The 27,181-nt window shown below is 41.3% G+C and overlaps 1 protein-coding gene across 1 annotated transcript in view; it reads right to left on the minus strand.

The window, feature by feature from the left end:
* The window catches only part of LRP8 (LDL receptor related protein 8), a 197,408-nt gene that overhangs the window by 145,780 nt on the left and 24,447 nt on the right, over positions 1-27,181 (minus strand). The gene's annotated exons all lie outside the window — the stretch shown is intronic.

Raw genomic sequence — 27,181 nt, forward strand, 5'->3', positions numbered from 1 at the left:
GCGTGTCAATTCAATAGAAAAAAAAGATAGATACTGGACCAGAATCATTCTCCAAGAACTACTTTGCATGCAAGTGTGTATCAGGATCCAATTAATTTAGGAGATGGAATACACCTTGCAAAGAAACCAGTCCCATGGGTAATGATGCTTGTACCAAGAGATCAGCAGGGGATGTGGGGGAAGGAAAGGGGTTAGGCAGGATCTGACAGGCTGCAGTTCAAGGAAGAAGCTTTGATCTAAGACAGAAGGAGAAAAAATAAAAATTAAGAATCCTTTGGACTATATCAGCATGGTTTATTTATCAAGCTAGAACCTATTATGACTGTACTGATTGCTTTGAAGTTCCCTGGCCTATGTCAATTGTTTATTTACGATTCCATAATTGAGTTATGTCAGAAGTGCCAGCCTGGGAATTGGAGTGCTTCCTAAGGGACAACAAACGTGAGTGCATTTTAACTCCACAGTGCTTCAGTGTGCGCTGTCAGGATGCACAGGTTTCTGTTCCAAACTGGGCTCCTCTTCCCTAAGGGCTGAAAGATGTTGAATGTTTCATGACAATGACACTAATAATTTGATTGAGAGAGGAAAAGACTGCCACTGTAAAAACCAGTATCCGTCAGACCATGCGAAATCAGGAAAGCCCATTTCACCCGTGATAACAGGAACATATGGAGGCTGATGCCGCTGGTCAAGAGCGAGAACTGAGCTCCCAGAGTCATGATACCAAGCAGTGGCAGTCAGAAGTGAAATATTACGTATTTAAAAAAAGTTGCCTCGATTTTCCTCTCCTACTGTACACCAGCCACAGGGAAAACAAACAAACAAAAAACCCCCAACCCACAAAAACACAAGCCCCATCACACTCAACCCACAGCAAAACTCATCTAAATTGAGCCCACAAAAGATTTGTTTCTACAGGTGATCTATTTCCACCAGTGCTAGGCAGCTCCCTACAACATATCCTAGGGCTTCTTATTCTCCAGCTTCTGGCTGAATATTTTTGAAGTATGCTGTTCTCATAGATTTTGTTTCCCAACTTCTGTTCTTTTTCTTCTTGGCAATATATTTATCAAATATAACTCAGTCATTAACAATCTAATGCTCTTTGCCACTTACAGAGTAGTCTTTCACAGCACTATACCCACTCCTTCCCTCCTCACAACATATATTAACACAAGACATTTTCTATTCCTCCTAACCTTCCTCTTCCTTCCCCCAGCTTTCATACTGATATCTGCCTCCATTGCTTCCCTTTCTTCCATTCTGTACTTCAACCAAAAATTCAAGTACAGGAAACACATACTCTACTGTGCGAAGCCATCATTAGCCCCTTCTTTCTCACTTCATCATACTCTGGAGATGCGGAGTATTACCAATAGGCCCCAATTTCATTTACTTTTTTTTTTTTTAAATTCTACTCTCACTCTTCCCTATCCAGTAAATTTTGCAGTTCACAAAGTACCGTACCTTTTCTGTTTTAAGCATGAATCAATTTCCCATTGAGTTTTAGAAGCCCAGTTATTTCTATTAGAGGTCATTATCAACAAAGTATGAGGGATTTGCAAACACAAGTGACAGTGCCCCAAAGCGCTCCTGTGACATAGGGGCAATGCATTCTGTTTCTAAATGAGGAACTGGAGCTCAGGGAACAAGGTACCTGATCAGTGTCTCAAACACAGGAAGGAGCCCAGCTCTGTAGTCTGAAAAGAACATTTAAAACAAACAACAAAAAACCCAAACGAGAAAAAAAATAAATAAAAAACCCCATGCAATAATTTTCTCTCAAGCACTTTGTGTTCACTAATGAGACATCAGTTAAAATACCTGAATTCTAACAAAATCCACAACATTCACTAATTAAAATTAGTTTCCTCCTTCAGTGAGAAGATGGTTTCTGCTCCACTTGAGTCCTATTTCCAAGGTACAACATGATCAGGGCATTCAGTCACTGGGTATCACACTAGTGAGGGAAGCCAAACAGGTGTATTGGGTCTGGCTGAGATGGAGTTTATTTTCCCCATAGCAGCCCTCATGGTGCTGTGCTTTGCATTGGTAGCTAGAAAGGTGTTGATAACACACCAGTGTTGTGGCTACTGCTGAGCAGTGCTCACACAGCATCACGGCTGTCTCTCCAACAATCCCCCCTCACCAGTAGACTGGAGGTGGGCAAGATCTTGGGAGCGGACATAGCCGGGACAGCTGACCCAAACTGACCAAAGCGATATTCCATACCATACGACATCTGCTCAGCAATAAAAGCTAAGAGAAAAAGGAGGAAGGGGGGGCATTCGTTATTTACGATATTTGTCTTCCAGAGCAATTGCTACGCATACTGAAGTCCTGCTTCCCAGGAAGTGGCTGAATATCCCCTGCTAACAGGAATTAGAGAATAAATCCTTTGTTTTCATTTGCTTCCACATGCAGCCTATGCTTTTGCTGTATTAAACTGCCTTTATCTTGACCCACAAGGGTTTTTTTAATTGCATTTTCTTCCCCCATATCCTGCTGAGGAGGGGAGTGATAGAGGGGCTTGGTGGCACCCGGCATCCAGCCAAGGTCAACCCACCACAACATGTTAAATGCAGCTCTTTTAATTGTGTCTCATTCAGTCTTCAAAGTCCTCATCAGCTGCCAAATGCTATTTCTTCTGGGCTTTGAAGTACTTATATTCTAACTTCAAGAAGATCTCTGCCACAATTCCTCATTGTCAAATCACGGCTCACCAGCAACAAGTGTCATTAACCTGGCCCTCCCTTCTCTTCTCCTTCAGATGGCATGGCTTGACACCATGCTTGGTTTTAACTATGCCCACTAAAATCTCATATTATAGGTTTTAAAGTATTTCAAATCCTTGTCACTCATTTTTTCCATATACCTTCTATTACCATACATTTCAGTACAGACACTTTTATAATTCATCCTTCATTAAAAAATAACTCCATCTTCAGTCTATCTTTCTGTACAGAAGTAAGCTGCCAGAATTTAAAAGCTCTCTCTCCTCTCAGCCAATTTAAGAGCATATTTGATGAACACTGGCATGTCCAAACCCAGCATAATGCTTTGAGCTTGAGATGTTCTACATATTCTAGAGTGTAACCTTGGGCATCCTAAACCTCATGTTTTCTGTGCCAACAGCTGGGTCTCCAATATTCATCACCACCTTTCTTCATTTATCTTTGGGACTAGAAACCATGTCTGAGAAAACTGCCTTTTTCTTAACCATCTGGATGACATCCCATTGTTTATTTCAACAAGCAATCAAGGGAAGTTCCACCCAACCATTTTTCCCTTTGCCAGAGTCATGAGCGACTCTGTGCCGCATCTGAACACAGAGAGTGAGCGGTTCTTCTGTTTGTGATACAGAGCACTCAGAAATGGCTCTGCTCTCTGGGGCAGCCTTGCAGAGTAGAAGTAGTGATGAACCAGAATTCAATTATGTAATGAGAAATTGCTTTAATTAGCCAGTTAATTGACTCCTCAATTGCAATAAGTAAAATCACTCATTTTTACAAGGCACAATACTTTTTTCCTAAGGGCTCCCAGGAATCGGCTCTGCATCTCACTTCCCCCCACCCTGACAAACTAAAAAGGATTCAAGAGTGCTGGCATGCCACTGGAGGATCACACATTTGATTACTGTTTCAGAGCAGCCCAGGAAAAAAGTACTTAGGAGGTGGGCAGAGGTGCAGAGAGTTGCACCAGAGTAATGAATCAGTCTTCCTCTAATGGAAAGAAGCCTGAATTTGAGGCAGGATGAAATGCAAATGAATTGAGCTGCCTTAATGCTGCTGTCTTTTCACTTTTTTCCAAAGTGTCCCAACTCAGAAGGGACATGGATTCTTCAACACAAGCGAGATCCAAGATCCATACACATGATCAAGAGTTCTGCTCACATGTCAAAGAAGGGGTACAGAGTGCCTTGGCAGATCTCCCGAAGACACAGTTCAGGGCCAATCAAGCAATTATGTAGTTTCAGATATCTCAAAGATGAGCAGGAGAGGTAATCCAGGCCACTTCTGCAGCACACTGAAACCTGTGCCTAGTCTGAGATTAGGATACTGCAAGTCAAGACCCAAAATCAATGGCAGAATTTAGCCAAAGAAAGCCAGCTTCAGTTTACTACAAGTTTGGATTTAGCAACCCACTTAATGGGGATGTAAATTTTTCTCTGTTTCAGAGTAGAATAAGAACATGACTCATGAGTCAAGCAGTGTGTTAGCAAAAGGGAATTCCCTGATCGGGAACAGGAGGCATTGCTAATGCAATTAGTCACTGGACTTCACACAGCAATGACAATCAAGAAGAGATAAAGGGTCAGACTGGAATGAACCATCAATCTCTCTGTCCCAGGACCCTGAACTCTGGTTATCCCCTGGAGAGCTACAAGGGCTTAAGAAGAATACTTCTTATAGCACAGAACCAACACCACACTGGTAGTTCCTGAAGTCTTCCATCTTCTTTCTCCTCCTATCCTGTCCCATAAAGCTTCTGTGACAAGGTTCCCTGGTGTCCCACAACATATGCCTCTGCCTGGATGTCTTACCCATGGTGAATCTTCAAAGGACAAGCCTCCGTCCTTGAGGTCAGTCTGCCTCGAGGGACAGTCTTCCCCTTCACTGAGAGAACTGCAGACAAGCCTTCGTGCTAGCAGGGCTCTCCAGCAGCTCCCATCAGTAAGACTCTCTCAATGCTCTTGCTGTGCTAATGACCTTCCATCTAGGAGGTGACCTTAGGTCTCATGCAATCCACCCACTTCCCTTCCTCTCCAGTCTTGCAGCAGGTCATCACCAGTAGGCAAATTAATAATCATAACTGAACTGTGCAAAAGGCGAGCTGGTGAGTTCTATGACATTTTAAACATCTGTTTAATAGCAAGGGATAGAAACCTGGATGAATGCAAAGCAGCAGGGCACATTGCCTGGATGGAGGACTGAGTCTAACAGCACTTTTAAAAAACCAGAGAAAACATTTTACCCTGGCAAAAGGGGAGGTAAAGAGAATCAGTGGTGTGGTATCTTCACTGGAGTTCACACAGGAACAGGAATTGCAACTATTATTTATAAATAAACTCCTCTTGTAGGAAACCTTAGATATAATCAACAGGGAACATCTGTGTGTTTGATTAGGGCTGACATTTTAAATTAAAGCCAAACACTCTGTAGCAACACTAAAATCAGCAGCAGTGTAGCAAGTAAGTCCCTGCTTTTGATGCAGATATGCCAGGAATGATTTTGGCCCAGCATTCTGCACCTAAAGCAAGAATAAGTATCACCAAGAGAATGCCTTTCAGGATTTGAGCGGCAGCAGCTCCTGCTGGAGCCTGCAGGAAGTAATACACTTTAATGGGTATCTAGGCAAGTAGCTCCCCAAACAGGGGCAAGAATCCCAGGTGGGATCACAAGTCAGATGAAATTCAACTGCAGTAGAAGAGTTTGTAACAGAAAACGGGGACACAAGCAGAGAAGTTTGAGAGCCACTTTTGTACAAACCTTCCACTGAAAAAACTAACAACATAGCTCAATTAAAAAAGGGAAAAAAAAAAAAAATCAATCAGCTCTTGAAACATAATCCACTGCAAAAAGCCAGGAGAACTGGCTTCTCAACAAAGCATTGGATTTTAAATGAACATGAACCAGCCAGCTTAGGGAAGCACATGTTGAAATGGATGGCACTCCAGAACAGATACTTACAGGATCAGCATAGACAGAGGAAACGGAGCCTAGATACAGAAGTGTGCAGAACCTGCCTCATTTCCTCTCTTACACTGCTGTCTGGGGGTCCCTAACACATCTGGCTGGGACCAAAGAACAAGAACCTTCTTCCTGGGAGGCTGTCACCAAATGCTCAAAATACATTATATAGCACTAAATTTAGTAAAACAGGCTTAATTACAAATTACTATTAAAGTATGTGGCAGATCTTGGATATTTTTACTTTTTGCCTGATGATATTCCTTTGTTTGACAACAAGAACACAGAATTTTTATGACAGAATTACAGTTTTCCTTCAATTAAGATTATACTGCCAGGACCAATTCTGTACTATAACAGTCCTTTAACCTTTATAACACCAGATACTCAAGGATGGACTGTGGCAGCCTTTAAAAACAGTACAGCCATTGCCATAGAAGAGTTAGAGAGTGGAATAAATGTCATGTCTGACGTGATTGCACAGAAATTTAAAATGGGCACAACTAAATTACCCATGAGGAATCCAGCCTGAAACTCTGACCTGAATTGGGTCAGAAAGTTTGCTTTGCCCAAGTTACTCAAACCAGGAGCTAGGCATTCAGTGCAAGACTGAAAGGTATGAAGGTTAAGAGGATAGAAATGACAAAGCATGCAGGGTAATACACAGAAAGCACTGTGCCAAAATGCAGAAGGTGCAATGCTACATATGCTAAAATCTAGCACAGGAACTCTGCAAGAGAAGGTTTCTAAGAACCCCTGCAATAACCTGGGGGACCAAAGCATCCAAAACAATCAAGAGTCACTGGGTGAGTAGCAAGGGATTAACAAAACCATTGCCATTTAATAGAAGTAATAAAGAATGGAAAATTAATCTTGAGAATCTCAAACATGGTCAGATTTCTTCAGTAATAAGTGTACGCATGTATCAAACTAAGCCATAACCTACAATAAAACACCACTAGCACTTTTGTGAGAGAAAACCTATTAGATGATATGAGCCTGACTTGATTAGTGGCTCTGTGGTATAGCCAGCATATGAAGCAGGCCAATCCTCACCACGCTGCTTAATAAAGTAGAGGTCCATCAGTTATGGGACAAGCCAGAGAGTTTGAATATGTGTGGCCAAAGGCCTCTGTCCTCCCTCAGTATAATCCTACATGCCATTTTGTATAGAGCACACAATCTCTTCCCACGTGTATGCTTCTCTGCGCGTTTATAGGCAACCACCACACACTGGGGCGGCTCCTCCTGGCAGACCCACGGGCTCAGTCGTCCATCCTGCCCCTGGCACTAGGGCACAAACAGGCAGCAGCAGAGGAACCGAGCATTGAGGAAGAAGAGCGAGTATGTGTCCAGTTTCCAACAAGCATTTCAAAAGAAGCAAAGATGCTGGGTGCACAGATGGTGCTTTACACTTCACAGCAAAGCCCTCATCTGGGAAAGGAGAGCTGACAGACAGCATTGTATGTACTGCAAGGGGCCACATTCATAGAAACAAGGAAAGAGAAGCAAGCAACCCCTCCAGAGCCAGCAGAGCCGCCTGTTCATTTCCCTGTTTGTTTGCTCTTTCAGAGTTAAACGCTTGAGCAGATTTACACAAGTAAGTGCACTCAGGAAGTGGGCAAACTGAATATGAACACTAGGCCAACTGGCTGCAGTGTCCAAGGAACAGAAAGTGGTATTAATCCTCTGAATTGGATACCAAAGCACCGCCTGTGCCCCATGGAGCTTCCCAGTGGGGTCCCCTCCCCATCCTTCTGCAGAGCTGCACGGTGGGGAGACCGCAGGGCACAGCAGCCAGGCTGGCTGCAATACCCACCAGATCTGCGCACTGTCCATCTCCCCCCGCCCCCAACTGCCCTTCCATATGCAAGGGATGGGCAATTGTTAGCAGGAGCCTAAGGCAATTAGTGGAGAAGGAAAATAAGATACTCGGAAGTAATCTGCACTTGGAAGTTTACCAAAACAGCTCTCCCAAAATACCTACTGCAGTAACTCTCTGGAATAAATTTTTTTAAACACAACCCACCCCTTAGCTGGGCAAACTCTGGGTTACCTCAAAAACTTGCCTCTTCTAGAGCCAGCAGTCAACAGACATCCCTCCAGGCACATTGTTGCTTAGGGTACCCCTATGCTACAGCAAATGTCATCTTGTTTGAAATGTGAACAGCTCAATTTTAGACTTCCAAGCCATCAAAGCTGGAAACTAGTTTGCAATGGCAACACTGCCTTCATGGGTATTTGAGCATGTGCACACAAAAGACGACTGAGAGTCCAGAAATGAAAATGAGATTTCAAAAATGCTGAAATCCTGCAGCTTCCATGTCCTCCCCTGTCTGTCAAACCCAGTTTCTTAGGAATATATTTACAATGCCTAGACAACTGCTCATCAAACCCAGCGCATGTTTTTGCAATTTTTGACAGTTAGAAGAGCATATATTTGTTCAAGTTTATTTTTATAGTGTTCAACACTATATATCAAAGATTTGGTAGTATGGAAACCAACAACATTTTCTTCTACCCAGCTGTAACTTTTACCCTGCCTCAAGCCTGCACAGGAGGATGGAGAAGATACCTAGTCACATCTTCACATCCATCTGCTTTCTTCATGCAGTTTTCTCACCAACAGAGAGAACAGAACTTCTCCTGTCCAGCGAGAGAATACTAGTGAAAGACAAGCTGTTCTCCAAAAATGAACCATCTACAGCTTTCACTTAGACCAATGAAGTTACATGATAGATCCTCATCTGACAGAAGCAGTTGCTTCTTGTTAATTATTAATTCACATAAACCTGAATTGAACTAGAAGATAAAGCACCTGTACCTGTTACTCACCTCTAACCACATGCTTCCTCATAATCCACCAGCATCTTCCAGATCTGTCAGTGCAGTGAAGAGTTTGCCCATTTTGTGATTCCTGGCAACAATGCAGTAACCTTTCCCTTTTGCACATGATTGCTTTAAAGTGCCCATTTCAAGGGATATCTTGTCCCTATCATTTTCAGCTCTCTGTGCCAGCAATGAGACTTCCCCTAAGTGTAATAGATATGACTGTATCTTCTAGCTTTGCATACTACAACCTGCAAATTCTTATAACTCTTCCTGCTCTCACTGCTCCAGGCATAATCTTGAAATATTTGTGTTGCTATAAATAGTACACACTGCATTATCTAGACAATATATTTTTTTAAAAATAGTTATGTTGTAGCATCAAGCACACAAGAGTTGTACAATCTTAGTTCTGTGCTCTTATGTGTCCAACACATTCACCAGTGAACGCAGGAATTTTATGGGGCAGATCAAGACGCATCATAATTGAAGAACATAATCCCAGAATAGGAGAACATGTAATTGCAAGGAGTATTCACCAGCACACAGACATTCTTGCATATGTTTTTGTTCCTTTGGCACTAACATAGGCTAGCATTTTAGAAACATCCTGCTAGTCTTATAAAACAACCTGACAAAAGGAAAATACAATTTTTATCTCAACAAAACCTGAAAAGAATTTTATAGTTGGACTTTCTTGGTCTGTAGGCTTTCTTCCTGTTAGATTTCAAATGCCTGCCACACAGAGGAAGAGGGAAAGATCATTAGCACCCTTCCCACAAACCACGGGAATCCTTTAAATTGAGTTCAAAAGCATTAGGCATTTGGAACAGAGGAACTACTGCTAGGGTTTCCCCACAGCAGACCTGCAATGTTCTGCAGCATTTTTGCCCAACCGCCATGATAGTTTCTCCTTCTCTGCTCTTACAGTTCAGTATCAGACAGCTCTCTGTAGGCCACAGCTTGAAACATGCTACACCACACGATCCAAAAATCATCAGGTGTTTCACACTGTCACTGCTACTGCCTTCACCTGTCTGGATTTTCCTGGAATAAACTCCTTCCAGCAAATCCTAAGGCTGGGCTGCGATCCAACAGTAACTTAGTCCCAGAAACATTACAGCAAGAAGGTTCCCTTTGGCCTTTAATGGCTAACTTGGCATTTCCAGGGGTATTTTCAAATTTTGGTCAAGAGTTGTACCAAACGCACAGAACCACAAATGCGATTTTTTTAACTCTCAAGGAACTTCATAAGAGGGTGGAACATCAAGATGCACAACCAAAGCCGCAGACACCATAGTGCTCTACCCAGCCTCTCCAACATGAAACACCCTCTGCCCTTTCCCCAGCTCCTGTCTTGCTATGTCTGTTTCCTCAGATTTCTTTTTGGTTGCCAAAAGAGTCTCCTGACACTGCCAACTTCCATTCACTCCATCTGTCACCAATCCAATGTGACCGACTCCACAAACTGAAACCAAGGTGTCCTCTTAACTTTTCACCAAGCTCCACTTTATGTCCTCTCACGCTGCTCTTCCAAAACCATCGTTATCACATTCCAGTCAACTAGGCTCAGCCAAAACAGTCAAACCCCAGGTTGCATCCTAGGGATGCCCAGAAAGCTACTGCTATCACCAGAAACAGGAGCTGGTGAACAACAAGATGAAATTCCCTCAGTATTTCTCATGGCTCCGATTATCATGACAGATGTATATTTACCCTCCCTGAAGGGTCAACAGAGTAAGACAGCCAAGGGAAAAGAATACCTAATAGAGGCCAGCAATCCTGCAGACAGACTGTAAAACTCTGCCCATCCTAAAGCAACATTTCAGTTGAATTATGCCAATTTATCCCAGCACAGGCTGAAGATGTGGTATTGTCTTACAGCCCCAGAGTTCATAACTTGCACACTCACGTTTCTGTGCAGCTGCAAACACGTGGCTGCTTGCACAGGAGTGAGGGTCTCATGCCCTTCAGCCAAGTACATTTAAACCAGCAGGGTTTCAAACTCCATGGCTTGTTTTTCCTCAACAAACAAAAACTCTTGGCTCGACTACAGTCTCAGCAACACACATCAAAAAATGACTCAGCTGAATGAAACATATTTCAGAGGAGCACAGCATATACAATGTAGGTATGAAGATCTAGCCAGAGAAGGTAATGATTAAAAAAAAAGGAAGAAAATTAATTCAAAAAAATCAGGCACCTCTTAATAATTGTTTTGAAGCCAAATTCAGTAGTTACTGGCATGTTTTGAAGCACTCACTTATAAAAGGCAATGAAATCCCAAAGCAAAGACTGTCTCCAAGACCTACACAGCCTCTAAATTCATACAGTAAAATGAGTAGGTATACATCTGACACTGCAGGAGGGAGGCCTGAAACTGAAGAGGTATCCTTCTGAATATACAAAAATATTTGAGCAGCAGTATAAAATCTAGTAGGATTCCAGACTCTTAGTAAAAGCTGTTCATTTTATCTAGCAGTTTCCCATATTAAAAGCTTTTTAGAACCGGAGCATGTTTTCCAGTGTCCACAGAGAGCAACGCATCATACAGTATGTTCCTGGAACTTAAGCAAAAGTGTTTCCTGGTTGTCCATTAGGCAGAAAAAAAATCTAGTTGCTAAAAGTTGTCCTTTCAGTTAACAGAAATAAGCAGCACTCAGAATAGACAGACCATAGGATACATTGTGCATTGGGGTCTGAAAAAGGACTCTCCTCCCAGGATCTCAGTCACTGGAGATTTCATACAAGTTATTTTTCCAGCTCTGCTAGTTGGTTGCCAGGTACAGACTGGGAGGCACCTTCACCCTCTCATGATTCAGGGTGGGCTTTCCTAAAAGCATTAATAATTTTCTTCACAGAAAAGGAAAAACTAAAAACTGTTTTGGGATCTCTGGGATTCCCTGCAGTACCCCCCTCACATGGCATTCCTCTGGTAAGCTATAAACTCAGTCTGCTGTGTTAACGAGCAACATCATACTATAGCTGTGTTGTAGGATCCAAATATTTTTACAAACAAAACAAAACAACCCACAACCCAACAGCAAAAAAACAAATTTAAACATACTGAGCCTACAAGCAGCAGTAAGGACTCCTGGTAGAAGAGCCTCAGATACAATGTCTAACCTGAGAAAGCTGCTGAAAACAATCCCTCAACCTACCTTGCTTTTACTGTTGCTAAAAAGAAAGGAAAAAAAAAAAAAGGCACAACAAACTAAGACCAGCTAAGATGATTAGACTGGTGTTTTTTAAACACGATGACCCATCAGAAAAGGCTCATGACTGTTCATGCCCCACTCTCTTGCAACAAAGATGTACATACACAAGCTCCTTCTCAGGAATTACCAGAATTGTGGGTGTGCCTTTTAAGGATCTGATTTTCTATGTATCAATTGTAAAAGCCTCAGTTCCACCTTCAAATAAGAAGTCAATCACAGTTTGATCCCAGAAAGGTACAGCGCATCAGGGGGCTATACAATTTAGAGCCATCTGTTCCCACTCCCTCTTCCTTTTGCTCATAACCAGGGAGAAGCCACCTCCCTCACTTTCTTTCCATTTGGCTTTTCCAACCCTCTCCAGCTTACCTGGCTCCATGACTTCTCAGGCTTCACCATGAGCCTGCCATGCCTGTGGGCTTTTTTTCCTCTCTCCACCCACTCCCACTGATCTATTTTATTAAACACACCTGTCTGCCCCTTCATCCAACTGTTATTTCCATGTGTATTCATACAAATATCCAAGCACACATGCTGCTAGTTAATGCTAACTATATTAAACCACTACTGGTAGATGCACCTGTCCGAAACTGGTGAGCAGGAAAGAATATAACATCATCTAGCTGGGATAAGACTTGCTAACCAAGGACTTTGAAAGCAGTGCATCAACACTGTATTCACAAGACACCCTGGGAATCTGGGTCACCCTGTCACCGCATGCTGAAAGCGGAGTCTCAAACGAGACAGGAGGAGCAAAATGGGATTCAGCTCCTCACCACCACCAATAGAGCTGAAGGCAGCTTGAAATGAAGGAAGAAAGAGGCATAAATTATAAAGGCAACTGCATAGTGATGCATCCACAGAAGTTTTTCTTTCCTAGATGTTTTCAAATGAGAATACGTTCTCTCTGCATGATGCATTGACAGCTTATGCCTTAAGGTAAAGAAATCCGAGCATGACACAGAACCTGGCAAGACACTTGTTCAGAGATTTTGCAGACCCTCCAATCTTCTCTTTACCACAAAGGGTGTAATAAAATCCTATCTAAAGAGCACATTTCTCTCCAACATAAATTTGCATTTGCTTCCCATTATTTTAAAACACACTCCCCCTCATGGTCTTAACTAAAACTGGGAAAATTGTGCAGTGTTTTCTTTGCTGTCAACAGCTGTTCAAAATTCCACGTTAGCAATGTTGAGAGCCTTAACATACCAACCCCCTTTTAATATTTTAAGCATCAAGCAACAAGATTGAGTAAGTAGTACAATACAAACAACAGATACATCAAAATTCCCAGTTTCAGGAGAAACTGATGGAGCTGAACCGGTCCTAAAAACCTGGAAAAATCTGCAAAACACACTTAATGAGCAAACATTCATCTGCTCGTCCTTCTTTTCACAGTTCTTTTTAAAAAGAATTCAATGGTCTGTGTGCTGTTGCCGTTCTCTTCATAACCGCTCTTAGGAACATCAAAATAATGAAAATCACAGTGAAGATGAATATGCAGAAGAAAACACAAACTAAATGAAAGCAAAACAAGGAAAAGCACATGTTCAAAATCACTCTGAAAACAGACTGATTAGGTAATTAGTGTATATATATGTGCATGTGTGTATGTGTGTGTATATATATATACACACATGGTCTCCCTTATAAAGGGAGAACGGACAGTTTGATATCAGTATTTGAAGTATGTGATACAACCGTTTAATTTTAGTGAAACAGTGGAACACAGAAAGTTAAGCTTAAATAGGAATTTAATCCACACCATAAATACAATAAAAAAAATCTGAAGTAAAGGTAAGATGGTTCCTGAAACTACTGCAGTACATTTACAACATAAGCATCAACTTTATACAATTTTTCCAAAGACGTTTCTAGACAGTTTTAATATCTATTTGATGCTTAGTGGTTCAAATACATATTACTGGTTTGAAGGATTAAGAGTGTTTATTCTCATTACATTTTTTAATGGTATAATCCACTGCAGAATACACGAAGGATTTCAAAACTCCACTTTGAAGAGTGTGAAGCCTCTAGGAGTTCTCCAGTGCTGACAAGCACTGCCGTTGTGTGAGGCCTCAGAGACATGGAGTGGTTCCTGGCTGCCCTCAGTGCACAGAAGGGCCTGTTACTCTGAAGCCAGGCCCTCTCTGATAGCTTTCATTGTAGCAGGCCACCTGCAGAAGCCCAGGGCTAGATATCTGCCTACCCAGATGGGAATCATCTGCCTGTAAATGATGAATCACATAACTTCACAGGGGTGGAGAGGTAAAGTTTAAAAGGGGTATCTATAAAGTGTCTTAACATCCTTGGCTGAATTACATTAACTGCTTGTAGCACTACCAGGTAACCACCCTAGCTCTGTTTTGCCTGCATTCAAATTACTTACCTTTCATTTAGTATTTAATCCACAAAAGAGGTTTTCAAAACTTTCAATTTATCAGCAGCAGGCTATAAATTTCACATATTGCTTATGCTAAAAATGCCATCATATCTGGAATTTATTCTATATCTTTCAGCATTTTTTTTTAATTTCTTTCTATTACCAGCAGTAAAGACATTTGCACATTTTTGAATGTACAAGAGATCTTGTCTGCGTGCATCTCTGTTGTCCGCAAACTCCCATGTTATGTTATAAGTGTGAATACAGCTGAGGGACACTTGCCAGTCAAAACAGATGCTCAATTCCTATACCAGGGAACGGAGCACAAATACAGCATTTGCTTTAATGTATTCACAGCACATCCAGCCCCAACTACTTCTGAGACTTTTCAGTATAAATTGCAGCAGAAACTGGCTTAGAAATCAAGTTCCCATGTGGGAGCTAGCATAAAGCAAGGTACTTTGGAGGCAAAAATCTGTCTACTTAAACACAAACCATGTTCTGCACTGAAACAAATATCTAGGCAGGTAAACAATTTTTCATAGTGACAGTTTGCTCTGCCAAACTTTACAGATTAAAGTACAATGAGTCACAGAAAACAGGCATTACATCTCGAAACACGTCATGTCCAAGCACAGCTCAATAATTTTGGGGCTGATGTGTACTATGTCAATGGCTGTGGAGCCCCCTTGGGAGCAGGGGATCAGCTGCAGAAGGAAAGGAGAAGACCAAGTACATCACAGATGTTCAAGGATGACATTAGATAGCACTACAGTTATGTCTGGCCGGCGGACTGGCTTTTCTAGATAGCACAAAGCACAGCAGCCCTCACCTAAAGGTATGCCAGGAGCCAGCCAGGCTCTGGTGGCACTTGAGGATCAGTGTAATGTAAAGGCTAAACCCTCCCTGAACAAAAGTGCTATAAGTCAAATCCAACTTCTGCACTCTGTGCTGGAGGCACTCAGTGGAATACACTGAGAGGTTAGAATTCAAAAACAAATCCCATGGTAATGTCTAGTAAGTATCAGTAATGTCTACTAAGTATATTTTGCTCATCAACCAGCTCTGCTAGCCCAAGCCCAACAATTTTAAAACTGGCATTTCTAGAATAAAGGATTGTTATCCTTGCCAGACAAGAAGATTATTTTCCTCAGAATTCATGGCACATTCCCTAGATTATAACTAAGGTTAACAATTGTTATGTTTAGGATTTTATGCATTGTCCTCAAACTGGTGAATATGCTACAAAATACACTATACTAATGTACTATACTAATACTACTGTTCCTGGGGAGGAAGTGGAGAGGTTGTTCTTTTGGACAGCACTAAACATCCTAGCACCAGCTAGGATTACCCCTTTTCCAGCCATGTTCGCAGCTCCAGGATGTGAACCTTTGCTTTGTTTCCGAGCACAACTTTACAACAAGCTTTATCTTACAAAGCACAGCAGCCAGTGCCTAGCTGATGCTTTAGTAAAACTGTTATCATTAGCATTTGAGAGCCATGCTAACAATGCGAGCTAAGTCATAAGAAAAAAAAGAAAATCTTTTGATTCTAGCAAAAAACTTGCAATGAAAAACAAACACTTGATTCACAAGTGCTATAGTTGGAGAGGGAGAGAGTCAAGAACTAATCTACCATAGTAATTGGATTGAAAGATTCTGAGTTGGTGGAATTTAGTGGCTGTATTAAAAAGCCATCTCCTCTTCAAGGCAAGGAGCCAACATGAAGAAGAAAAGACAGGAAACAAGTCAGGGAGTGCCATCCAAGGTTAAAAGAAGACCCTGTTACCTTTAAAATGGAAGGGCAGCCTAATTCCATGAAACTGAGTTTCTTTGTCTTTTGCAATCTAAAGCTGTTTTTTATTACCAAAATCAGCGACTGGAAAATACATTTACCAGAGCATTATTCCCATTATTATAATAATAAAAGGGTCAATTAAAACTCAGTTAAGTGGTAAATCTGTTGTGTACGGGACTGACTTTAAAAGAGATTTTCAGTTACTTCAATAAAAACTAAATAATTAAGTAATACTGGGAATAGCACTGGTTATCTTTGCAAATTTTGAATCTCTACTGCTTAAGAAAGTAAAATCCTTTTTTATATCCTTGTTTCTCCCTCCAGAATGACCAAGCAATTCTGAACCATTTCTCAGTTCAACAGTGGTATAAGTTTCCAGAAAGAACTGGTTTTCCAGAATACTTAATAGAACTTAAAAATGCAATTTCGTGTTTACAGCAGGAAATAACCAAACCTGTCTCTGGTTACCAAAAAAGAAGAAATAAGACAGATGTAATGAATTGGTGTTCATATTACGTCTATTAAATGGGAATCACGAGTTCTGAGAATCAATTGCATGGCAAAAATAGCAGTGAGGGCCCAACTTTTACACAAATAGATTACAGTATAATATGCTAGTCATTGATGCACTGTGCAAACAAGTCCTGAATTCACACTACATCTGAGCTGTATTTGGAGCTCAGCTTTGTACACTCAACTTTGTATACCAACAAGCTTTGTACACCCAACTGTCTAAATGAAACCAAAGGGAAATTTTGTGCATTACTCACAAGGACTCGTCCCTTTAGCTGCTTCAACACAACATGACTTCCATAGCCAAGGTCTATGTACATATTTTTCAGTGTATTTCTTCTTGCCTTTTCTACTAAAAAAGGATGAGAGAATAAGCTTTGCAATGTTAGAGAAGGTTATGTCACATCTTAGCTCCTTACAAGACAGGATAATGACTCAGCAAGTATTAAGAACAGTGACAGAAATAACTTCTCTTGATTACTCAGACTAAAAGGTTAATAAAGATGTATTTCACATCTTACCACCACACACTTGTTTTAAAATTCCAAGAAGAGTCTGCAATACCATTTACACTCTAGACTTCCCTACTAGGAAGTAAGATTTCCCTTAATTTCACCACTTCTTCTTCTTCTCTGTTTCAACGTTAGAACTGCTCATTGGCCAAAACCCAAGAGTTCAATACTGCCAGTTTTAGGAGGACTTAAAATACACACACAAAACATCCTCTCAACCCAGGCCTGCATTCTGCAACGTGGGTCCACTTTTAATTAAAAGCAGAAGCTCAGATTATCCCACCCAACCATGAAGCAGTGTAACAAGTTTTCTTAGTGCCACTTTAATAGCCTGCTTTTTTAAGAAGCTTTTAACTCTGCATTCAGCTTCAAGACACCAAATGCTGCCAGTACTGTCTGATCTCAGCATGACAGGGAAAAGTACCACTAGATCTCTGCTCCAGTGTTTCTAACAAAAATGACTGAAGAAAATTATTTGCCTGGATTATGAGGCTAATAACTATTCCCCAAATCAATGATGAACTGCATTCATTTTATTTTTCACTCTTGCTGGTAAGAAACCACCAAAGCTTTCCTCTAAAAACTCCGCTTCAACCACAGCAGGGATGACTAATTATAAGCACCCTGTCTGGGGTAGAAACAAAAAGAAAGAAATAATTTGTCTAAGCTTATGGAAATGTGGCTGCGTGCTTCACTTTCTGCCTTTTCTTCTTGTCAAGCAAACAAAGCGGAAGGGTGGGAGGGGGAATGGCAGCACAAGCGATGAAACAGCCTCAGAAATTCAAAACTGAAAAGATGTTCCAACTGATGAAAGGCAATGAGAGGAGGCTGCTCAGTTCTTACTCTGCTGTACCAGATAAGAGAACTTAGGATGGGCAAAATCTGTTCCCTAAGCATGGTTCATCAGGGCATATCAAGGCTTGAGAAACATTACTGCACTTTTAATAATTCAGGAATCTGCCTGTGTCCCTCTTGATTAACATCTATGTAGCAATTGTCCAAGCTTCACTGAGATTGTCATTTTGCTGTCTGGAAATTTCTGTAATTGCTTATATCAGCTGAAATGGTTATTTGAGCTTTTCAGTGTCTTTTAAAGTTGGCATCTTAATGAAGGGGCAAATTTTTTGACAGCAGATGCCAAAACTGTGCCTGGAAAAAAAAAAAATCAGGAGAGAAGAAAGAACAAGGAGAAAACAGAAAAATTCATCTACATACACAGAAATGCATAGAATGCAAGAGTGTATCTGTAAGCAAGAATTTGCCCAACTGTTTTGGCTAGTTCAGCAGCAACCAGCATATGCATGTGTAGCTTCCACCAAAACCACAGGAGAGGGAATGAATGTCCTAGAACCAGGACTTGTTCCAGATTTTTTTAATGCCTGCAAACAAGTGACAAAGATTATTATATACCAAAATTAGCAGGGGAAGGGAGCCCATTCATTTTTCTAATAGAATCTGCTGGTCGAAGCCATACACACATGCAGTCTTCAGGTCTGTTTCAGAAGTTTATGTGTCTAGATATGCCAGAACACTTTCTGCCACATTGTAGTTCTCTACTGAACTATTTAGCTTTGAACCAAATTCTGCTAACTAATGTCTGCTAACTGAACTGAACAGCGATCCAAATCCAGAACAATTAACTTAAGACCATTTCTGACACTCTCTAAAGGAAGATCCCTCTCCTTAATAGATCTTATATTCAGCCAGAGTAGGTGATCAAGTTGTTCTGCTCACTGCATCAAAATTGTTTAAATGAGACTGCAGAGCAACTTTGTTACTCTAAATAATTATTTTCCTAAGACTGACAGGTAATCAGCACTTTTTCCCATGGCAGCCCAAACAAAGCCAAGACTTGGAGCCATGAAGACATCAGACACACAGAGATAGTTGGTAAGACAGCCTCCAGACCAGGAAGAAGGACAGACACCATCTATCTTCAGCAGTCTGGAAAAAAAAATACATACTCTTTTGTATTGGCTACAGCAGTCTAATCTGCCCTGCACCATGAGGAATGTGACAAGGTCCCAGCATTCTTACCAAGAGGCCTAGGAGCTCTTGGTGTCTCCCAGGAAAAGAGGATTCACATTCAGTTGAAAACTACACAATGAGAACAACAGGAGCAAGTCGTGTAGTAAGCAAGTTCCCCATGACACTAGTCCTTTGCATTCTCCTGAATCCTTGTGATTACTAAAGGGGAGACCATGACAACAGCAGAAAAGCCATTCACTGCTGACATTGGAGACACAATGGCCAACTAGTACTTTGGGTGAAATAAATCACCCACTAGCTGTTTTATTAATGACCCAGCCAGAAAGCTCATACTTCATTGCAGAATATGAAAGAGACAAGTAAACCAAGCTGCTAGTCGACAGGAATGCATTAATATTCATTTAGCTTCTTACACAGTGTTGGCCAGATCAGAAGAGCTGGGCATTGCTGCTATGTCAGTGCTTAGCAGGTTTTAGGTCTTGATTATATATTGAATTCCCATTTAAATTCAAGATAAACGGGGAAGCCAGAAAGACCAACACTGAAAACCACATACACACCAGACTGACAGCTATCTGCTAATTAACACAAGAATGAAAGTCAACACAGAGGCATCTTGAAACTCTATTGCCTGCTCTTGAATGTAAGCAGTAATGGGAAGCTGATACTTCTAAAAGGAAACCCTACCATCAGTGAGTTCATATATACTTCAATGAGCTTTTCTCTAGGAAGTAAACTTTTGGAGATAGCCCAGTCCGCATCCTCACATGTATTTGTACACACACATGAAGACTCTGCGTGCCCTGAGAATTTATTTCTGCAGCTGTTCACCCATAACCAAATTCTCATTTCACTTCTCTGCAGTATGACTGCAAACAGAGGACAGGGAAGAAAAATGGAGCAAAAATGTCACCAAGACACTATGGCTTCATTATTTTTTTCCCTTTCATGCTTTCCTAGCAATGCTTTCACAGGTACTCTACAAACATTCTTCAGACCACATATACTTTGGGGGAGAAAAGTAATGTAAGTCAACAAAGTCAGCATCAGAAATCCACCAGAGGTAAAATTAAAGCATTATCATGATGACTTAGGTCACTATCAAAGCTATCATGTTACCCATCTATAATTCCAGGACTCAACGGCTCAGACATCACCAAGTCTGTCAATGATGAAAATTCGGTATTGCAGTAACACGTAATTTAATTATCTGTCATACAAGGGCACACACACACCTAGCACTGTTCTTTACTTTTGAGTGTGTGTATGTGCTTAAAGAAAACGTACCACCTCTGATTTCAAGCTTTTCAGGACAAAAGCTTCCTAGAAAGTCAGTAAGCTTTGCACTGGACAAGGTTACACATGCTGATTTGCAAGTCATGATTACAATGCAACACTACTGGGGTATATAGGTTTATTCCATTTCTATTAGGAGACTATTCCTGTTTGGTTTTTTTTTTTTAAAAAAAAAGAAGTTCATGCAATGTTCTGCATGCTCAGAAGAGCCTCACCTGGCTTTATTTTTTTTTTTTATGAAATAAGATACTAAGACCCACACGAGATTTTTCTGAGAAATAACATACAAGAATCAGTATGTTCCAAAAATTGTGTGTAAAAAGGTGAAATCTTTTTCCTTTACATCTACACACACTTATTTAAGAGAATAAATTGCCCATGAAACATACCAGAACAAAGGCTTTGAAAATTTAAGTTCACAGGCTAAATACACCACAGACAACAGCAATTCATATATCTTCCCATTCCCTCCAGCAAGCCTGAACTGTTTAATGTAGAGAGGAGATGAAGAAGAGAAAGCATGGGGAAGTATTTTAAGAAAGTAAATGGCACAGAAAAAAAGGAAATTAGGAACTCTGCAGGCTCTTACAATGGATGGCTCATGGCAGAAGCTGAAGAGCCACAAATAAATCAGTGAAAGATTTTAAACTTCTTATGGATTTCCAGTAGAAATCATGACCACATATCCCGAGATTTGGTGTGAGACGAAGGAGGAGGTTTCTGTGGAAAGGGAGAAAAGATATTAGATGATTGTTTTGACCATAAGTACATTCATAAGGGGGGATTTTTAATGGGAATTCTAGTTTTAATGGGATATCATGTCTTCAGTTTCAAAGCCTAAGATAATCACTGAAGGAGATTAGGTAGAAACTTTCACTGATAGTTTTCTAACTGGCTTCTGGCACCATCCCTTTAAGCCCACCATACTGGGTTCTTCACAGGACAGAATAATGAGGATGGGCCCCTGTGGCAGACTCCTTGTGATAGGTCCTGCATGTCCTGCACCACTCCTAGAACAACCCACTGATGACTAATTTCTGTGAGCACAACTCTTCCACCAGTAAGAAAAAATAATACTATTAATAATTATGAAACAAGATTAACAAGGATACATTAAATTTCAATTATTGGTATGTTTTCAGTTTAAAAATCATTCTAGGCATTGGAAAGTAAAAAAGATTGCTGTGAAAAGAGGCCCGTTTGATTTGTCTTCCATGCAGTTCTCACCACTCTATTTAAAACCATTCATCCAAACACAAGGTATTCTCAGAGGCACTACTGATAAAAGGCTGCACAGAAGCCAAGTGCCGCAAGCAGCTATTTTTAATTATCCAAACTGTGCACTGAAAACATGCACAGCTTTACAAGCGAACTTAAGGTCGGAGAGGGAAGCAGGGGTTAAAAAAAAATTTTAAAAAATCACAGCAACAAGCTACATGCTAAGAAAAATCTCCCTATGGAACCTCCCTGTCTGGCCTAGGACTGTATATCAGTCCAGGTGAAACATTTTGGGCTATTGTAAATGAAGATAAAACATGTTGGCATCTGTGTGACAGACATGGCCACAAATAAATCAAGCAATAAACAGCACAGCATGCTATTTCTGGCTTTGTGCCTCCTTTTTGTCACATTAGGGTAAAAAGTTTCATTCAAAGACCACAACTGTCTCTGAAACAAGAAGCCTCCCAACACCCCCCACCATCTAGGCAGAAAAGCAGACAAATTCAAGTGTCTGAAGGGATTATGGGATAACAGGGAAGCCTGCTAACAAAAGCAGACAGACGTTGTGGCTTAAGGAATCAAGATGAACACTCCAACATCTTCCTCCTAGCTTAGTGCAAGGGTTTTGCAATGACAGTGCTTGGCCTAAGACAACACTGCCGGCTACTGATTCTTTCCTGCCCCAACCCTTCCCTGTTGTTCTTCTCTGAGTCCTAGGCAAACCTCAACAAGCATTGGAGGGACAATCTCAGGCAGTCATTGCCAACTGCAGCTTGAGTCACACCACAAAGTTTTTCCAGCAGTAGGAAAACACGGTTCTATCAGTACATCCAAGAGGCTTGAAGAAGAAATAGCAAAGGGTCACGCAGACAAGGAGATGGACTGAGACTCAAAGACATTTATTCTGCCCTTATTGTACCCTACTCCTACAAGACACTGTATCTTCCTGCTTCTTCTCACATCTCAGCTATCAGCACCTAGCAGAGAATTAAAAGCCTCAGAGCCAGGTCTTTGCTATGTGTCTGTCAAGTGCCCAACACCATGGTGCCCAGGTCCCGTGCAGAACTGCCGAGTGGTACCGTACCAGCCAGATTTCTCAGATATGTTGCCCTGACTCGTGCTCACTAATCTCTGCCACTGGGTCCTTATTTCCATGGGCCATTTTAGCTGAGAATGGCTGAGAATCGCAGGCCATGCATTTTTCCAGTGTAACTGTGCCCCAGAACAATGCTGCAAGATTTTCAAGTCACTCTGAAATAGTGACTGTCTGATATGGGAGGATGTGTCTGAACAGCACAGCAAACAATCATTTTGGTACAAATTCTGTAGACATCAAACAACCTGACAGCAAAACTGACCGCTTCCAAGAACTGTCCAAGGGCTGAATCAGCTCAGGGATGGAAGCAGCACCGCTGTAAGCAGGAGGACAGCAAAGCAAGAAGACAGAGTCACATGCCAGAAAAATGGTATGGGGCACCCTCAGAAACGAGCAAGTCTGATAGACAGGGTTCAGTGGGGACTGCTAATTGTAAACAAACATGTGCATAAAGAAAGATGTCATCTTGAACAGAATCCAAGACGACTTCCACACACACACCCCCCCAATTCTTAAGGATCTAAATCTAAACTTTATCTTAAATTAGCATGTTGGAAGTGGGGGGAAGAAACACCTTATCACAGGGAAATACTAGCACATCAACTGATCTTCAGTACCTGTCCATGTGTATGCTGCTCCTCCTATGTGGAGTAATCTGAATTACCTTCCCTTTAAAACACTTTTTTCTTCTCAGTAAAGGCAGCTAAAAAGTAATTAGATATTATACTTCTCGTAATTCGAAATATTGTAATTATAATGAAAATGCACGGGAAGAGTTTGCTTAAAAATAGGAGGCTAAAGACGAAGATCCAAGGAATTAAACAAATAAAGCAAGAAGATGGGTTATCTGTAAGTATGACAATGTATTTTCTCTTCCTCTGCCTACCCAGGTTTGCTCATGATGGCTATGGTTGTCAAGAGTCTAGGCTGTCATCCTCCTAAACAACTTTTGAAAGCGTGGAGCTCAGAGAGTCCATTAGAGAAAGTGAAGTTCAAACACTAAATAAACCCTATTTAAAATATGTTTCTAAACCAATTTCAAGAATTTACAGGTAATCTTAGTTTTGGGGCTATCTTGAATCAGGCAAACACGGTAGGTGCCCTCTCACATGTTTGGCAGTTGTGACACTTCAAGGTAGCCCAGCTGCTTTGCAAGTAAACAAGATAAAATACATCGAAAATGATGCTTATGCTTTATCCAGCAATTTTTATCCATTAATCCAGTGATAGCTCACAAAGGTTGGCAAGAATATTGACGTTTCCATTTTAAGCAACGATGACCAGAGAGGTTAAGCGATTTGTCCAATGTCACATAAAAATGCAGCTGAAGTCAAGGACAGACTAATTTCTCTAAAGCAGTGAAGCACAGACACCTTGCCTCAATTCACTGAAGGCTCTGCCATCACAGTCATTCCCACTCAGTTGGAGTCCCACTTCTTCCAAAAGCTAGTAGATACAGATGTTGCAAATTATTTACACCTCTAAGTCTCACTGTATATAGTGCTACTTATTTCCTTTCCCCGGTATGCAGGCCTGTAACAGGACACTGAGTTATAGAACCATCAATCCTATCCACCTATGTACACACGTTGAGTCCTGTTGATTTTTCTCATTGATTACATGGACACATCACAATTTTGTGAATACAGCCCAGTCCAGCAGAGTTTCAACTGCTTGATAGCTCCGACCAAGCCACAGACTGCTATAGGTTGCATATCCTAAATCCCACTGTGGGATTTTCCTGGAACAGCCATACCCAGCACAAGTGCCACACTGACCTCCTAAATCCTACCCGAATTTAAGAGAGAGGTTGCACTTCGGGTGATTTTGCGAACTAGTTGAAGCGTTGGGCTAAGAGAACATGTAAAAGACTGGACAGAGTCCCATATTGGATTGGCTCACCAGAAGCTCATGAACAGATTTGTTTCCTCTAAGGCCACAGACTGGATGCAAACTACTCAGAAGCCACTTGTCTTTGGCTATTTTTAGGGCTGGGTGTCCAGATTTTCTTTAGGAAATGCATGCCAATCTTCAGCAAAAAGTCAGTAAAATAACTAATCTTTGAAGAATAACCAGACTGTGACAACCCTGCATGTGGACGTCTGACACCAGCACCATCTCCTTTAATGAACACATTTCAGCACTGACAGACACCAGAAAATCCCAGCATGGAGTTAACAGTCCCCTTAGACAGAGCCTAGCAGCAGGCAGGCGCAGCCCTGGACCCAAGCTACCAAGCACCACTGCCAATCTGGCCTTTTTTCAAAACTAAATTAGGGCCTACAGCCTTTAATTGCCCGGGCCTCCATCTCAGATTCAAATACAACTGGATTTTCTGTTCAATGAGCAGACTGGACTTCTACATTCTTACTGCTTTTTGCCCTCCAGCAGTGAAATCAGAATCCCACGCATGCTTATTTTCTAAGATGACTGCAATTTTACCATCCTTACATTTTTCTCCCCTTTGCCTTGCTGAGTAGGTATTCCTAACACATCCGTATCACAGAATCCAAGTGTCAAAAGACCCCATACACCTGAATGGCTTTTACTGCAGGAGACACAGACTAATCCTGCAGATTCCTGGAGAAGAGAAGGCTCCCAGGAGACCTTATCGTGGCCTTTCAATATATAAAGGGGCTTATAAGAAAGATGGAGAGAGACTTTTTATCAGGGCCTGTAGTGATAGGACAACGGGTAATGGCTTTAAGCTGAAAGAGGGTAGATTTAGGTTAGATATAAGGAAGAAATTCTTCACCTTGAGGGTGGTGAGGCACTGGAACAGGTTGCCCAGAGAAGTTGTGGATGCCTCATCCCTGGAAGCATTCAAGGTCAGGTTGGACGGGGCTTTGAGGAACCTGGTCTAGTGGAAGGTGTCCCTGCCCATGGCAGGGGGGTTGGACTAGATGATATTTAAAGGTTCCTTCCAAGACAAACCATTCTATGAGTCTACGATTATGTTCTCACAGCTGGGATCTCTGAAGCTTGGAAAGAGGAAAATATCCCGTATTTATTGTACTATTTAATTTTTCTTTTTTACTGAAATACAGCAGCAATAAATGTCAGTTGAAAACAATGTGTATTTTATGGATATCTAAGATTTGGTGTGTTTTTCTGTGTGTGGACCTGACAAATTGCAAAACTCATTAAAGCAGACAGAGTAATTGTAGCATGTGAAGAAGAGTTGCATTTACCGTAAGTAAGCAAGCTTACTAAGCAGCTGTGGCAGAATAACCTGCAATCTCCAGAGAATAACAACTCTCATTTTTTTTAGGAGAGGATGTCCTTCCCACACTGAGATGACCAGTTTTGTGACTGCTTTTTTTATATAAACAATTGCTCAACCAGGAGCAAAACAATTCATCCCCTCTGAATTTGGGCACAGAAAGGAAGCAGCAGGATAATCAGGCAGCTACGCCTTCCTTCCCAGCAAACAGAAATACATGAAGTAGGGTAGAAGGGATCTTGAAATGTCCTCCACCTCGAACTCTTGTCCCAAGGCAGGATCAAATGCCCTGAGCCACTCCTGACAGAAGTTTGTTTGTTCTTAAAAGGTTCCAGTGACAGACATACCCCCTATATAGTTCACACCACAGCTTCACTGTTGCCACTCTTCAGATGTCTAATCTAAATCTCCTTCACCAAAAGTTTGAACTTTCAGTACTAGTCTCAAAGTACTTCCTTGGAAAGAAGCTCCACTAGTGGAAAGGCTATCTTGTATGTTGCTCCTATGACACCATTAGTTACACACCAAAATGCATTTTTCATCACTGTGATCACACTACAGCCTTCTATCATTTTCTTCAGTAATTGTCAACTACCTTATCTACTTAAATTCACCAAAAAAAAGTAAAGCAGATAAATAAACACTTCTTGCCTAGTCCTGATACCAACCTCTAATATTTCAGGAACAGCACACTGCAGCTGCAGGTCAATAACAAAAAACTCCAAGAAGAATACACTTGACTCTTGTGTCAGTCTCATCCTTGGAATTACCATTTGCAGCTTTAATTCCTGCTATAAGAAGTCATACAAGTTTTCCAGTCCAAACTAAATAGCTAAAACAGATTAAAATGCAAGGACTTGTGCCCAAGGGCTTGAGCTTAGTCATTGGAAATTAAGAGCTCCATCAGCCCAACATGAAAGGAGGAAGTGTTCAGCAATTTACACAGTCAGGACTAAAAAAATATAAAACATGGAGATCCTCTCTACCTACAGCTTATGCGTCCTAGCCAACACTGTGGCCCCATTATCAAAGGCTGCACTTCTGAAGGCCTCCAGGGCTGTGGAAGCCCGTCTCCGCAGTCAAGGTGGACTAGTGAGGCCTCTAGCAAGCACGAACCAAACTGAGCACAGGGGAGACCAGATGATGACTCTTTTTTTACACAGTAAAGAGAAGGAAAAAGAACTTGAAGAAATCAGATTGCCATGAGGAAATCCAGATCAATAGAATCAAAGAAAAGAAAAGAAATTCAGTCTTTACAGTGGAATATGGTAGCTCAAGGGAACAGTCACAAGTGTGAGACTTGGTGCCAATGAAATGGTACCAATTTCACAACCGGGGCAAAGCCTCTGCTGCCAGAGGGGCGTCACAGACACCAAGTCTGACCCTCAAGCCAAATGTTCCAGGATTAAGG

Source organism: Gavia stellata, chromosome 10 (genome assembly GCF_030936135.1).
Source record: "Gavia stellata isolate bGavSte3 chromosome 10, bGavSte3.hap2, whole genome shotgun sequence".
Classification (NCBI taxonomy): Eukaryota; Metazoa; Chordata; class Aves; order Gaviiformes; family Gaviidae; genus Gavia; species Gavia stellata.